Source organism: Oncorhynchus tshawytscha, linkage group LG13 (genome assembly GCF_018296145.1).
Source record: "Oncorhynchus tshawytscha isolate Ot180627B linkage group LG13, Otsh_v2.0, whole genome shotgun sequence".
In the NCBI taxonomy this organism is placed as follows: Eukaryota; Metazoa; Chordata; class Actinopteri; order Salmoniformes; family Salmonidae; genus Oncorhynchus; species Oncorhynchus tshawytscha.
Genome location: NC_056441.1, coordinates 43,870,120 through 43,884,257, shown reverse-complemented (window position 1 = coordinate 43,884,257; position 14,138 = coordinate 43,870,120). Strand labels below are relative to the sequence as shown.

At 45.5% G+C, this 14,138-nt stretch overlaps 1 pseudogene; it reads left to right on the top strand.

The window, feature by feature from the left end:
• The first annotated feature begins 11,333 nt into the window (after positions 1 to 11,333).
• On the top strand, positions 11,334 to 13,893 carry LOC112267745 (annotated as a pseudogene).
• The last annotated feature ends 245 nt before the right edge of the window (positions 13,894 to 14,138 follow it).

The window sequence follows — 14,138 nt, the reverse complement described above, 5'->3', positions numbered from 1 at the left end:
TGAACTTTTAACAAGGTACACCTGTTAATTGAAGTGCATTCCAGGCAACTACCTCATGAAGCTGGTTGAGAGAATGCCAAGAGTGTGCAAAGCTGTCATCAAGGAAAATGGTGGCTACTTTGAAGAATCTCAAATACAAAATATATTTTGATTTGTTTAACACTTTTTTTTGCTTACTGCCCGATTCCATATGTTTTGATGTCTTCTATTATTCTCCAATGTAGAAAATAGTAAAATAAAGAAAAACCCTGGAATGAGTATGTGTGTCCAAACCTTTGATTGGTACTGTATTTAAGTGGCAAGCCAACCAACCTTAGAAAAAAATTGCTTTGAGGCTGAATTTTAATTGGTAAAACATTTTCACACACGTTGTATTTTCCTATGTTGTCCAGTGCAGTCAATATTCATATTACATTTTTTTTAGTTGATATTATATATATTTAAAACATTTTGTCCCTTATTTAACTAGGCAAGTCAGTTAAGAACAATTTTTTATTTGCAATGACTGCCTACAACGACCAAACCCGGACAACTCTAGGCCAATTGTGAGCCACCCTATGGGACTCCCAAACTTGGCCCGTTGTGATGCAGCCAGGGTGTCTGTAATGACATCTCTAGTACTGAGATGCAGTGCCTTAGACCGATGCGCGACTCGAGAGCCCATATCAAATTTCGTATTGTATTGTATACCAACGGATCATTTCAGCTATTATTTCCATATATACAATAAACACAGGACATTTTTAATCAGCATGTTTTGCATTGGTGGAGTTGCGGTATAAGGTAATACACCAGTTCCAAACCTCTCTTCCAATAACAGCTAGTTTCCTTCCAATTAGGCCCTTCTGTTCTGGTGGATTGATCCACACTGTGGTTAATGCACCACTTGGGTGCCCTTCCCCTCCCCACTCAGACAGTCCTAGCAACATTCTTGTTGAAAATATATATTTTTGCACAAACAAATGTTTCTAGTAGAGCACTTTAATATAAAACTATTACAATACGGTATTGTTACGGTTTTCTTCCGTCGAAAGAGAGTCGGACCAAAATGCAGCGTGGTTAATACGATACATGTTTAATGACAAATAAACACGACAATACAAAAACAACAAACGGACCGTGAAAACCTATACAGCCTATTTTTTTTAAAATAAAAAATAATTTATTACCTTCAATACCAATCATTCTTTACAACTCATAATTTTCATACATACTCCAACAATGGTATTTTAATTTAACTAAACAAAACAAAAACCCCAAACAAAACCTCAGGGGAGCATCTTCCCTCTCCGTCACCCTACAAACTACCTTTCCCTATCTCCCCGTCCCTAATCTATCCCCTTACAAATCTAAATGACACCCAGCCCTAAACCCCCCTTCCACCTCTCCCGAGCAGCATGCTGCCCCCACTTCCTCTCCTCCCTCTTCATCCTCCCCCTCAAATCTCCTTCCACCCTCCTCACTATCCCTTCCACCCCCAATCTCTCCCTGTCTTCACCATGTTCTGCCTGGCTTCCCACAGCCCCCGTTTAAAGAGACTCATGAGAAGCCAGAGCAGAAACCTGTCCCTATCCGTCCCTCTCGCTCTCCCTACACCTCTCTCTAACCTGGCCCACGTCAATACAAAATCCCCCTTACCAAACCTAACAACACCCGTGCCCTAGCCCATACTACTCCGGCAAAGGCACAGTCCCAAAAGACATGGCGCACAGTCTCCTCCCTGCCACAAGAGGATCTTGGACAGGTGGGGGATTGCACCAAACTATACCGGTACATGATGGAACGTACCGGCAAGCACTTATGGAGGCTCAACCAATTCAGGTCCTTGAGCCTGTTGTCCAGACCCCGCGCCTGCACTCCCTCCCAGACCACTTCCGAGATGCCCACTACATGCGCCGCTTGGCCGCATGACCAAAGTGCCACGGCAGCTGTTCCGCCCGAGGACCCGTGTTAGACCACACCATTACGCTTCTCGCCTGATACGAGAAGAACACCCGCAGGAGGTAACCGGACGGGTGTATCACTGGATGAGCAAGCTCCGTTAACAAGAAAGAAACAAAAATTGTGTCCAGCTTGAGGGGGAAATGTGGTACCCCCCTACCTCCCTCCCCGATGGGACAGAGCATGCGTGCCCTGGCGACCCACTCGCACCTGCCACTCCACATGAACTGAAACACAAGCCTCACTAGAGGCCTCCTCAGACAAGCCGGCAATGGGTAGATGTACGCCAAATACAAAAGAGACGGCAACACATCCACCTTTAGGACCAGGACTTTGCCCATAAAAGACAAATACCTAGCCTTCCACATTGCTAGCTTCCTCTGTACCACTGCGATACGCATGTTCCAGTTTAGCGTCGCTGAGCCGGAGGTCTCAAAATGGACCCCGAGAATCCTCAGGGCCCCCTCACAGAGAGATAACCCCCCCGGGCACATCCGTTCTACCGCGCCATCTTCCGAAAAACTTGACGGAAGACTTGGTTCAGAACCGCTCCCGACGCTCGGGTGAAATCCCCAAAGATGGCAAGGGACCTTGTCAGGCACGAGTCCTTGCACAGCAGCAAGGAAGTGTCGTCGGCGTACTGCGTCATCTCAACACGCAGCCCACCACTTCCAGGGATCAACAAGCCTTCCACCCCTGTGTCTGCCCTAATGGCAGCCCCAGAGGCTCCATGTACAGAACGAAGAGGAGAGCCGAGAGTGGGCACCCCTGCCTGACCCCAGACGAGAGATCAAAAACATCACCCAAGTGACTATTTACACTAACTCGGCACCCCGCTCCGACATATAATGTACGAATCCATCCTATGAACTTCTCCCCAAATCCTAATCGACCTAACACTCTGAATAAAAAGGATCTATTCACACGATCAAAGGCTTTCGCCTGATCTAGCGCTGCTACCATTAAAGGCAGTCCTCTATCTTCAACCCAAGCGATGGAGTCCCTGATTAACTGTAGGTTCCATCTAATAGAGCGGCCCTCTACCCCGCACGTCTGATCCTCATGGACGACGTAGGGAAGGGCTGTGCGCAACCGGTCTGCTAAAACCTTTGCAAGTAGCTTGTAATCTACACACAGCATGGTCAACGGCCGCCAGTTGCCAAGGTCTGTTACTTCCCCCTTCTTATATAAAAGTGACAGCACACCAACAGCCATTGATCCCCCGGGACCCCCCGTCTCAAGGATGGCCTTCAAGACTTCGAGGACCACTGGTCCAAGTATACCCCAAAACTTGAGATAAAACTCAGCCGGCAGCCCATCCATCCCAGGCACCTTCCCTTTTCCCATCCTCCTAAGAGCGCTCTCAACCTCTTCTAGTGAAATCTGGGCCTCCATCACTTCTCTAATGTCCTCCGGCAACCGCCTGGACAAGTGTTCTAAAAACACATTTCCCTGCTCTACATCTATTTCCCTTTCCTTAAATAAACCTTGGAAATGATCAGTTGTCACCCTGACCATATCCTCTGGTTCTCTAACTATACTACCATTTTCTTCCCTAACGCCATGCATTACCTTCCTACTCTGTCTGGCCCTAACCGACTTAAAGAACATAGCGGAACAAGTCTCATTGTGTTCTAGAAAGCCACTATGCGCACGCTCCAGGAAAGCTCGAGCCTTCCGCTCCTGCAACTCCCTGAGCTGCGCCTTTAGGGTAGCGGATCTCTCCCAGTCAAACGACCCGCCGAGGTTGCCTGCCTCGTACTCGAGTTCAATTAACCTTTGGATACGATCCACCTCCCTCCTCTCCTCCCTTTTTTTCCTCTTGCAATACCCTATTATAAAAGCCCTAATCCTCACCTTAACTAATTCCCACCACTCTAACACCCCCTCGCACATGGACCGGAGGCCTTCAAGCCTCCAAAAGAAACCATAAAACCCGTCAACAAAAGCCTGCTCCTCCAGCACATCCCGATCTAACTTCCAGTACCCCCTACCAAAGAGGCAGACTGGCGACCCCACCTGCAGGAGCACCCCGTCGTGATCCGAAAAGAAAACAGGCAACAGCCGCCCAGACAACTTACCCAAAGACCTGGGTACAAAAATATAGTCGAGCCTCCGCTCAACCCCCCTGGAGTTGCGCCATGTAGGACCGGCCATTTTCGGAGTAGTGTGCAGACCACCATCAACCAGACCATGGCAAGCCATTAGCCCGGTAATGGCGCCTGCACTGCTATCCCCCTATTCCTAAATCTGTATTAAAATCCCCCTATCACTAATTTCCTATTTGTGACACACAGGGGCGTCAGACAGTCCACCATCTCCCTCCTGTCTGCCACCACCTGTGGCCCATACACCACCACTAATCTAAATTTACAATCCCTTATCGTGACATCCACCCCTATAACCCTCCCCTGCATTACCACAAAAGAATCCTCCACTTTTACCTCCCTGTGCCCACACAAAATCCCTACCCCCGATGAGTGCACCCCCCCAATACCCCAAACCGACTCCCCCTTGTCCCACTCCCTCTTAAACCTACTAACATCCCCTCCATCCCTCAGGTGAACCTCCTGTAAAAAACAAAAATCAAACCCCACACCCTCCAAATAACTAAAAACCGCCCTCCTCTTAACCAAATCCCTTAAACCCCTTACATTTAAACTAACAAAAGTAAAATTAGACCCCATGAAAGAATAAAATAAAACATGTAATACACTCAAATTCTAAACCCAGACAGAAAAAAAAACAAAAACAGGAGACTCACCCGATGCTCCCCTGCTCCATATCTACCGGTGAGAACACCATCCGTACTCCCGACATCCCCCTCTTCCTCCATCTCACCAACCCAGGATGCAGGAATAGTGTTTGGCTCCGGGGTGCCCTGCACCCTGGGTCTACCCCCACACTCCTCCCCCTCCCCAGTGCTGCAGCTGGTTTGGAAAAAAAAAATCGGGAGGCTGAGTCCCCAAACAAAAAACTCCCCACCTCCTCCTACCCAGTCCTGAGTCTTGTTAGGTGTGTCCCCACCCAACAGAAGTTGAGGGCCTGGGGAAACCAGCAGCAACCCAGAGGTTTCTCCCACCCCCATCACTCTCTTGGCCATCCCCTCCCTCTCACTGTCGGCCAATCGCACCCTCCTCTTCATTCTCTTCTTTGGTGATGGCGGCAGTGGAGAGATACCACCCTCCCCCCGCCAGCTCCTCCACCATACCCCTCATCTCTTCCACCAGGGCACTTTCCCCCCAGTCCACTTGCTCTTCCACCGTCTCCTTCTCCAACACTCCTCCCTCGCTTTCTTCTCTCTCATGCTCCTCCACTCGGTTGCCTTCTTCCGCCGCTTTTCCTGGTTCTCCTACTCCCGTGCCTTCTGTTTCCTTCTCTCTTCCATCCGCCGCTTCTTGCTCCTCCTCCTTCCTTGCGGCCTTCCCCTCTGGACCTGTACTCTGGTCATGAGGCGTGCTTCCTTCCCCTCCTCTTCTTCCCCCATCCCCCGCTCCTGCTCCCCCCCCCAGCCGCAGACGCATATGACCTCTGACGAGCCGGGCATCCCCGCCACAGGTGTGCTGACGAGCCACACCCGTGGCACGCCTTAGGCTTGTCACAATCCCTCGCCTCGTGTTCCTCAGATCCACAAAATCTGCATTTTCTTGTGCTGCACGAGGCGAATATGTGGCCGTAGGCCATACAGCGCCTGCAAAATGGGGGCTGACGTGCATAAAACAACGTCCCCCTGTCAGCCCCTAGGGAGAACATAGCAGGAGGATGGAGGTAGCCACCATGTCCCTTTGGGTCCTCCCTGAGGAGGGCCTGGAAGCCTCTCCTCCCATTCCAAAACCCAAGGGAGTCTTTGAGGTGCCTTGCTGAGGAGACGTTATCCATGTATCTCCCCAGAAAGGCCCTCACCTCTTCGTCCTTAACGTATGGGTTGTAAATGTTGACAGTTACAACCCTAAAGTTGTTCTTCGCCAGGCTTGTTATTTCATAGTGGCTCATCGGCCTCTCACCTCCCACTGCTCTTGCCCTTCTCAGGATATCATCGTGTTTCTCCTCTGTATATAGTGCCACGTCGTATGCTCCCTCCAACGAGTTGCCTTGGAAACAAAACACGTCCTTCACCGTCAGCTTTAGAATCCCCATCAATATTATCCTTCCAAAAGTTTCCCGTCCTAAAGGCTCCAACTCCTTTTCCTTCCAAGCAAACCGAATCGTGTTGGCCAGCCCAATCCCAGGGACCGACCGTGTTGATGGATTTAGCACCATCTCCGCAAGGAGAATGGCGCTCGTTCTCTTCTCTTCCAAAACAATGAAAAAAGAAAAAAACAAAGTGACTGAGCCTATCTGGTGACAACTAACACAAAGACAGGAACAATCACCCACGAAACACTCAAAGAATATGGCTGCCTAAATATGGTTCCCAATCAGAGACAACGAGAATCATCTGCCTCTGATTGAGAACCGCCTCAGGCAACCACAGACTTTGCTAGAACACCCCACTAAGCCACAATCCCAAAACCTACGAAAAAACCCCATACATAAACACAACACAAAATAAACCCATGTCACACCCTGGCCTGACCAAATAAATATAGAAAACACAAAATACTAAGACCAGGGCGTGACAGGTATTTAGTCCTTACGTAGAAGTTATTTGAAATTGAGAAGACGCAGGAAATTTGTTTTTTTCAAATACCCGCCAAAATTGTTACCCCCCCCAATGTTCAAAAACCGACTACGCCCCTGATTTCAACCACATAAAATATGCATCCAAGACAAACTATTGTCTTATCAGAAACGTGTTACATCATTTTCTCATTTTCTTTTTGTTACCTTTTAGACCAATTAAACTGATAACATTTTGCACTTTCTACTGTTTTGAAGTCAATTTTTTTTCTCCCAGTTCCCTGAACGTACTCGCTCCGCGAGAGAACCTGAATTAAAATTGACCACTTTACCGGTGTCAACTAGATTACTGATTTCATTCAATAGATTTATGCAAAGGCTAAATTGCCAAAGGGGGGTGGGGGGACATGTCCCTCTGTCACGTTCTGACCGTAGTTCTTTTGTTATGTCTTTGTTTTAGTATGGTCAGAGTGTGAGTTGGGTGGGTGGTCTATGTTCCGTTTTCTATGTTGTGTTTGCGTTTGGCCTGGTACGGTTCTCAATCAAAGGCAGGTGTCGTTAGTTGTCTCTGATTGAGAATCATACTTAGGTAGCCTTTTCCCACTTGTGTTTCATGGGTGTTTATTTTCTGTTCTGTGTTTGTATTTCACCGTTCAGGACTGTTTTCGTTTCGTTTCGTTCTCGTGTTTTGTTGTTTTTGTTCGAGTATTCGTTTTCATTAAAAGAGAATATGAATACTTGCCACGCTGCACCTTGGCCCTCCTCTCTTTCTCCCAACAACGAGCGTTACACCCTCTCTGACCCCTAATATTCAGAATGGGTTGATTCATCCCCACAATTTATTTTATATAAATAAACAATTTTGGCCCCCCCAGATGGCAAAATGTGTAGAATTGCAGGAAATTAGCTTTAAAACATATCTCAGCCTGACAAAATGTGTAGGATAGACATTTTTGTCTCTTCCTCATCCCCATGTCAAAATGTGTTGAGATGCAGGATGTTTTTTTCGTGGGGTTGCCCCGGAAGTAGGTGCCCTGGGTCCCCAAATGCGTTAGCCCGGCCCTGTTCGGACGCACTGCGTGTCCTCTGCTCAGCTCCACTGTCTATAGACAGTCGCACAGTCTATTTGCTGCCCTCCTGCACTCATTTGTCTGGGGTGCCCCTGCTATTCTCATTGGGCCAGAGCACTGTCAATCTGGCTCAGGTTGAAGAGTAAAAGATGGTGCATTTGTTCTGATTTTCCTTTGACTGGAAGTTGGGATCAACATTCAACGTGTAATAAAAGTGTAAAAGTGTAATAAAAATAATTTAGTAGGAGCTTATATTTGTCCTATTTCTCACGTGTGTATTATATGTGTGAATTGGAAATGTGTTTTTTGCATATCCCAACTCCCACTGAGGCACCCTCAGAGTAGGGTCACAACCAGGGTCAGCCATTATCAACAGCGACCTTGGAGCAATTAGGGGTAAGTGCCTTGCTCAAGGGCACATCAACAGTTTTTTTTACCTCTTCTGCTCTGGGATTTGAACTTTCGGTACATATACCACTCCCCTCAAAATATCCCTTGGGGATAATAAGTCATGTCAAACTGTGTAGAATTGCAGGAAATGCATTTTTAAAATGTCCAAAAAAAGTATGGAGGAGTACCATTATAGCTGCTGACTGTGTGCAAGACAACAGAGTGGAAAATCAGGTCATGATTTAAGATGGCTAATGTTATTGTCAAGGTGAGTCTAGCTCAGAAACCAGCTATTCTAGCTAGCTAGATCTACACTTTTTGAAATATGTTCCATTTGTTATGGTGCTAGATCTCTCTCTCTCTCTCTCTATATGTATGTATATACAGTGCCTTGCGAAAGTATTCGGCCCCCTTGAACTAGGCGACCTTTTGCCACATTTCAGGCTTCAAACATAAAGATATAAAACTGTATTTTTTTGTGAAGAATCAACAACAAGTGGGACACAATCATGAAGTGGAACAACATTTATTGGATATTTCAAACTTTTTTAACATATCAAAAACTGAAAAATTGGGCGTGCAAAATTATTCAGCCCCTTTACTTTCAGTGCAGCAAACTCTCTCCAGAAGTTCAGTGAGGATCTCTGAATGATCCAATGTTGACCTAAATGACTAATGATGATAAATACAATCCACCTGTGTGTAATCAAGTGTCCGTATAAATGCACCTGCACTGTGATAGTCTCAGAGGTCCGATAAAAGCGCAGAGAGCATCATGAAGAACAAGGACCACACCAGGCAGGTCCGAGATACTGTTGTGAAGAAGTTTAAAGCCGGATTTGGTTACAAAAAGATTTCCCAAGCTTTAAACATCCCAAGGAGCACTGTGCAAGCGATAATATTGAAATGGAAGGAGTATCAGACCACTGCAAATCTACCAAGACCTGGCCGTCCCTCTAAACTTTCAGCTCATACAAGGAGAAGACTGATCAGAGATACAGCCAAGAGGCCCATGATCACTCTGGATGAACTGCAGAGATCTACAGCTGAGGTGGGAGACTCTGTCCATAGGACAACAATCAGTCGTATATTGCACAAATCTAGCCTTTATGGAAGAGTGGCAAGAAGAAAGCCATTTCTTAAAGATATCCATAAAAAGTGTCGTTTAAAGTTTGCCACAAGCCACCTGGGAGACACACCAAACATCTGGAAGAAGGTGCTCTGGTCAGATGAAACCAAAATTGAACTTTTTGGCAACAATGCAAAACGTTATGTTTGGCGTAAAAGCAACACAGCTCATCACCCTGAACACAACATCCCCACTGTCAAACATGGTGGTGGCATCATCATGGTTTGGGCCTGCTTTTCTTCAGCAGGGACAGGGAAGATGGTTAAAATTGATGGGAAGATGGATGGAGCCAAATACAGGACCATTCTGGAAGAAAACCTGATGGAGTCTGCAAAAGACCTGAGACTGGGACGGAGATTTGTCTTCCAACAAGACAATGATCCAAAACATAAAGCAAAATCTACAATGGAATGGTTAAAAAATAAACATATCCAGGTGTTAGAATGGCCAAGTCAAAGTCCAGACCTGAATCCAATCGAGAATCTGTGGAAAGAACTGAAAACTGCTGTTCACAAATGCTCTCCATCCAACCTCACTGAGCTCGAGCTGCTTGCAAGGAGGAATGGGGAAAAATTTCAGTCTCTCGATGTGCAAAACTGATAGAGACATACCCCAAGCGACTTTACAACTGTAATCGCAGCAAAAGGTGACGCTACAAAGTATTAACTTAAGGGGGCTGAATAATTTTGCACGCCCAATTTTTCAGTTTTTGATCTGTTAAAAAAGTTTGAAATATCCAATAAATATCGTTCCACTTCATGATTGTGTCCCACTTGTTGTTGATTCTTCACAAAAAAATACAGTTTTATATCTTTATGTTTGAAGCCTGAAATGTGGCAAAAGGTCGCAAAGTTCAAGGGGGCCGAATACTTTCGCAAGGCACTGTATATGTGTGTATATATATATATATATATATATATATATATATATATATGGCTTGTTAGCCGTGTAATTGATAAAACCAACAGTAGTCTGACATGTAGGCCTAATGTCCTAAAAAACGTTTCAGCATAGGCCTGCACAATGATTTCCATAGGCCTATGCAATTACTGCAAATGGCAGATGAATGCTTCCCATGCTCCTCATATCAAAGCCATAGGCCTACAAATACTTTGGTTGAACGTTGATTAATAATAAGGTACTGCCTCCTCTCCATGATATGGAGCCCCACATCTATAGGCACGAGCCAGTTAGAGCCAAATATTTCTGTCCAGTCAATGACGCAGCAGTTCATGTCGTTACCATAGCACATTTAATGAAGGCTATTGCTTATCATTATAGCACAGAATTTCTAAACCCAGAGGTGCAACATCGCAAGACTTCCTGGAATGTTTGCGAAACAGACCAAGCAGACCAGGCTGGGGTTTGAGAAGTCAATGAGAAAAGTGAAACATTCTTAATTAGTTGTTAATTTTCTCAAAATCGAAAAGCACAACCTAGTTTCGAGCCAGGTCTTTAAAAAAAAAAAAAAATTTTTTGGACCCCTTTTTCATGATGTCCAATTGGCAGTTAGTCTTGTCCCATCGCTGCAACTACCGTACAGACTCGGGAGAGGTAAAGGTGCTCTGAAGGTGAAGGTGCTCCATGCTTGCTCTGAAACATGACCCTGCCAAGCAACACTGCTTCTTGACATACTGCTCGCTTAACCCGGAGACAGCCGCACCAATGTGTCGGAGGAAACACATTCAGCGTGCATTCGCCTGGCCCGCCACAGGAGTCGCTAAAGCGCGATAGGACAAGGACATCCCGGTCGGCCTAACCCAGACGACGCTGGGCCTATTGTGCTCCACCTCATGAGTCTCCCAGTCGCGACCGACTGCGACACAGCCCGGGATCAAACCCAGATCTGTAGTGACTCTACCACTGCGCCACTCTGGAGGCCCTCGAGCCAATATATTAAGAAGTTGAACATGCTATTACTCCAACCTCATGAAAGTGACAAACTAAAATATTTAAATCTTTTGTCAAAAACAATTTTGTATCGAAGGAGTGCCTTTGATTTGATGGCCTGCACATGCACAGTTCAGTGCTAGACGACCGTTAGACCCGATGACGTGTTTCTGTGCATGAGCTTAGCTAGCCAACATTGCCATGACATTGCCTACAAGTGTGATCGGGTATTTCTATTGATGAAGCGGTTTCTGCTGTCTTCATACTCTACTGTCTTTGATTATACATTTCATTTAACTATGCAATTTATTATTTGATGAACAATCTAACGTATTATTGTCTCCATGTTTCTTTGTAGATTCCATACTCAACGCCATCCTCACTTCATGTCATCTAGCCTACCAGTTTAGGTCATCTTTGAACTGTGCTGGTCACACAATTGTGCAATTGGCCACAACCTTAAGTCTACAAGCAACTATCTTCGCTGAATGTATCATCCTCACTTGAAAAGTCTATATAAAGAAGCCTAAACTGCATTTCTATCTCTCTCCACTCCTAACCAGAGTGTATAATGTCTAAAGTGTGTTTACAGATTCTTCCCAATGCCCAAGTGCTTATTCGATGAGCCAGTGCAGTTGAAAGTTGACAGGCTGAAACCAAGACAGCAGGTGGATCTGAGGGCAGAAGTAACAGATGACAAAGGCATTGTATTCAGGTCCTCAGCTACCTATGAGGCCAACTGCAGTGGAACGATTGATCTAACAACTGTGTCATCACTAGGTGGCAGTTACACTGGAGTAGAACCTATGGGGCTTTTTCTGAAACCAAACAACTTACACACTAGGTTTGTTAAGAAGGTTGTATCAGTGCCTTGCCTTGTCAACTTCAGTGTACATCGATCCTGCTCCAGAGTGCAGGCCTCGGTGTAACGTTCATTCCTTCGACGAGAAACGCATATCCGAGTATCACCCCTGGTGAGATAAAACCGCGACTCGTCAGTGAAGAGCACTTTTGCCAGTCCTATCTGGTCCAGCGACGGTAGGTTTGTGCCCATAGCCGGTGTTGTTGCCGGTGATGTCTGGTGAGGACCTGCCTTACAACCGGCCTACAAGCCCTCAGTCCAGCCTCTCTCAGCCTATTGCGGACAGTCTGAGCACTGATGGAGGGATTGTGCGTTCCTGGTGTAACTTGGGCAGTTGTTGTTGCCATCCTGTACCTGTCCCGTAGGTGTGATGTTCGGATGCACTGATTCTGTGCAGGTGTTGTTACAAGTGGTCTGCCACTGAGGACGATCAGCTGTCCGTCCTGTCTCCCTGTAGTGCTGTCTTAGGCATCTCACAGTACGGACATTGCAATTTATTGCCCTGGCCACATCTGTAGTCCTCATGCCTCCTATCAGCATCCCTGAGGCATGTTCACGCAGATGAGCAGGGACCCTGGGCTTCTTTCTTTTGGTGTTTTTCAGTAGAAAGCCCTCTTTAGTGTCCTAAGTTTCCTTAAATAACTGTGACCTTAATTGCCTACATTCTGCTAAGCTATTAGTGTCTTAACGACCGTTCCACAGGTGCATGTTCATTAATTGTTTATGGTTCATTGAACAAGCATGGGAAACAGTGTTTAAACACGTTACAATGAAGATCTGTCAAGTTATTTAGATTTTTACGAATTATCTTTGAATGCACAGGGTCCTAAAAAAAGGATGTTTCTTTTTTTGCTGAGTTTATTAGAAGTTGGTATTTACCAACTTCTGGTTTTCAATGTTTTAAAGTGTATATTTCCTCCTTTACAGAAATAGGTCCACACCCAGCTGTTTTAGACCTATACACATATGGAAGAGGTCTATCTGAAGCTAGAGCTTCTCTTCTTGCCAACAGAGGTTTTGTGGTCTTTACAGTGTCATTATATGGGGCTGATGACAATCCTAAAAACGTGACCAAGATCCATCTGGAGTATTTTGAGGAGGCGATTCAGTTCTTGAAAAATCAGCCGCAGGTCAGCATTAAATAATCTTCTGGTTTGATTTGATTTCCTCATTAACTTGTTGATATTACTTTACAGCATGAATTAAAGGGGTAAGAACATGGTAATAATGTGAAAATTAGTTTATAATTGCTTACAGCTTATTCATTGATTTGTAATTACTTCAATATGACTTCAAATCACTCGTCTTTCATGGAAATAGTACTACCTGAATGTCTTATGGTCGGTGATTTATTTGCTGTCCCTTTATCTTTTAAGGTTTGCGGCTCTGGATTAGATTTGTTGTCACTGTCCAAAAGTGGTGATCTAGCACTGTCCATTGCCACTTTTCTGCCAGGCATTGCTGCTATGGATCAATGGTTGCAATGCCAATGCCATGATTCCTCTTCACTACAAAGGCACAGTCATACCTCCCCTAATGCTTGATGCCAAAAGAGTCTTTGCTACCAAGTCCGGGGCCTTAAATGTGAAATATGTTATTAATGACCCCATGGCAGAGGATAATCAGGCAACACTCATCCCAATTGAGCGAGCCAATGGAAGGTTTCTCTTTGTTGCTGCAGAGGATGACCAAAACTGGGACAGTTGTTATTTTGCAGATCAGGCAATGCATCAACTAAAGCATCATGGGAAGGATAATTACGAGTCAGTATTTTATCCTGGAGCAGGGCACTACTTAGAGACACCCTACATGCCCTTCTGCCCGTCCAGTATTCATGGTGTTATTGGAAAGCCTGTTGCGTGGGGAGGTGTGCCCAGGTCCCACGCAGCAGCAGAGGTCGACCTTTGGAGGAGGATTCAGGAGTTCTTTAGAACTAACCTGGCAAATGATAGCAACTTGAGTAAAGCCAAGTTATAAAATGTTTAAATGAAAACTGGATAAATATGTGGTGCCCCCCCCAAACGCCTACTACAATGAAACCCATATAAACCCTTCCTTTGGAAGAAGGATATCAGGAATATTGTCACAGAGCTGCCTTTTATAATGACAAGTTATCCAGACTATATTTAAACTGTTTAATTGCAAGATTAAGAGAAACACATCATTTTATGTATGTATATTGTTATGATGGTTTCTGCCTTTTTCAGAGTGGATTCGCTGTACAAGAACAGACATT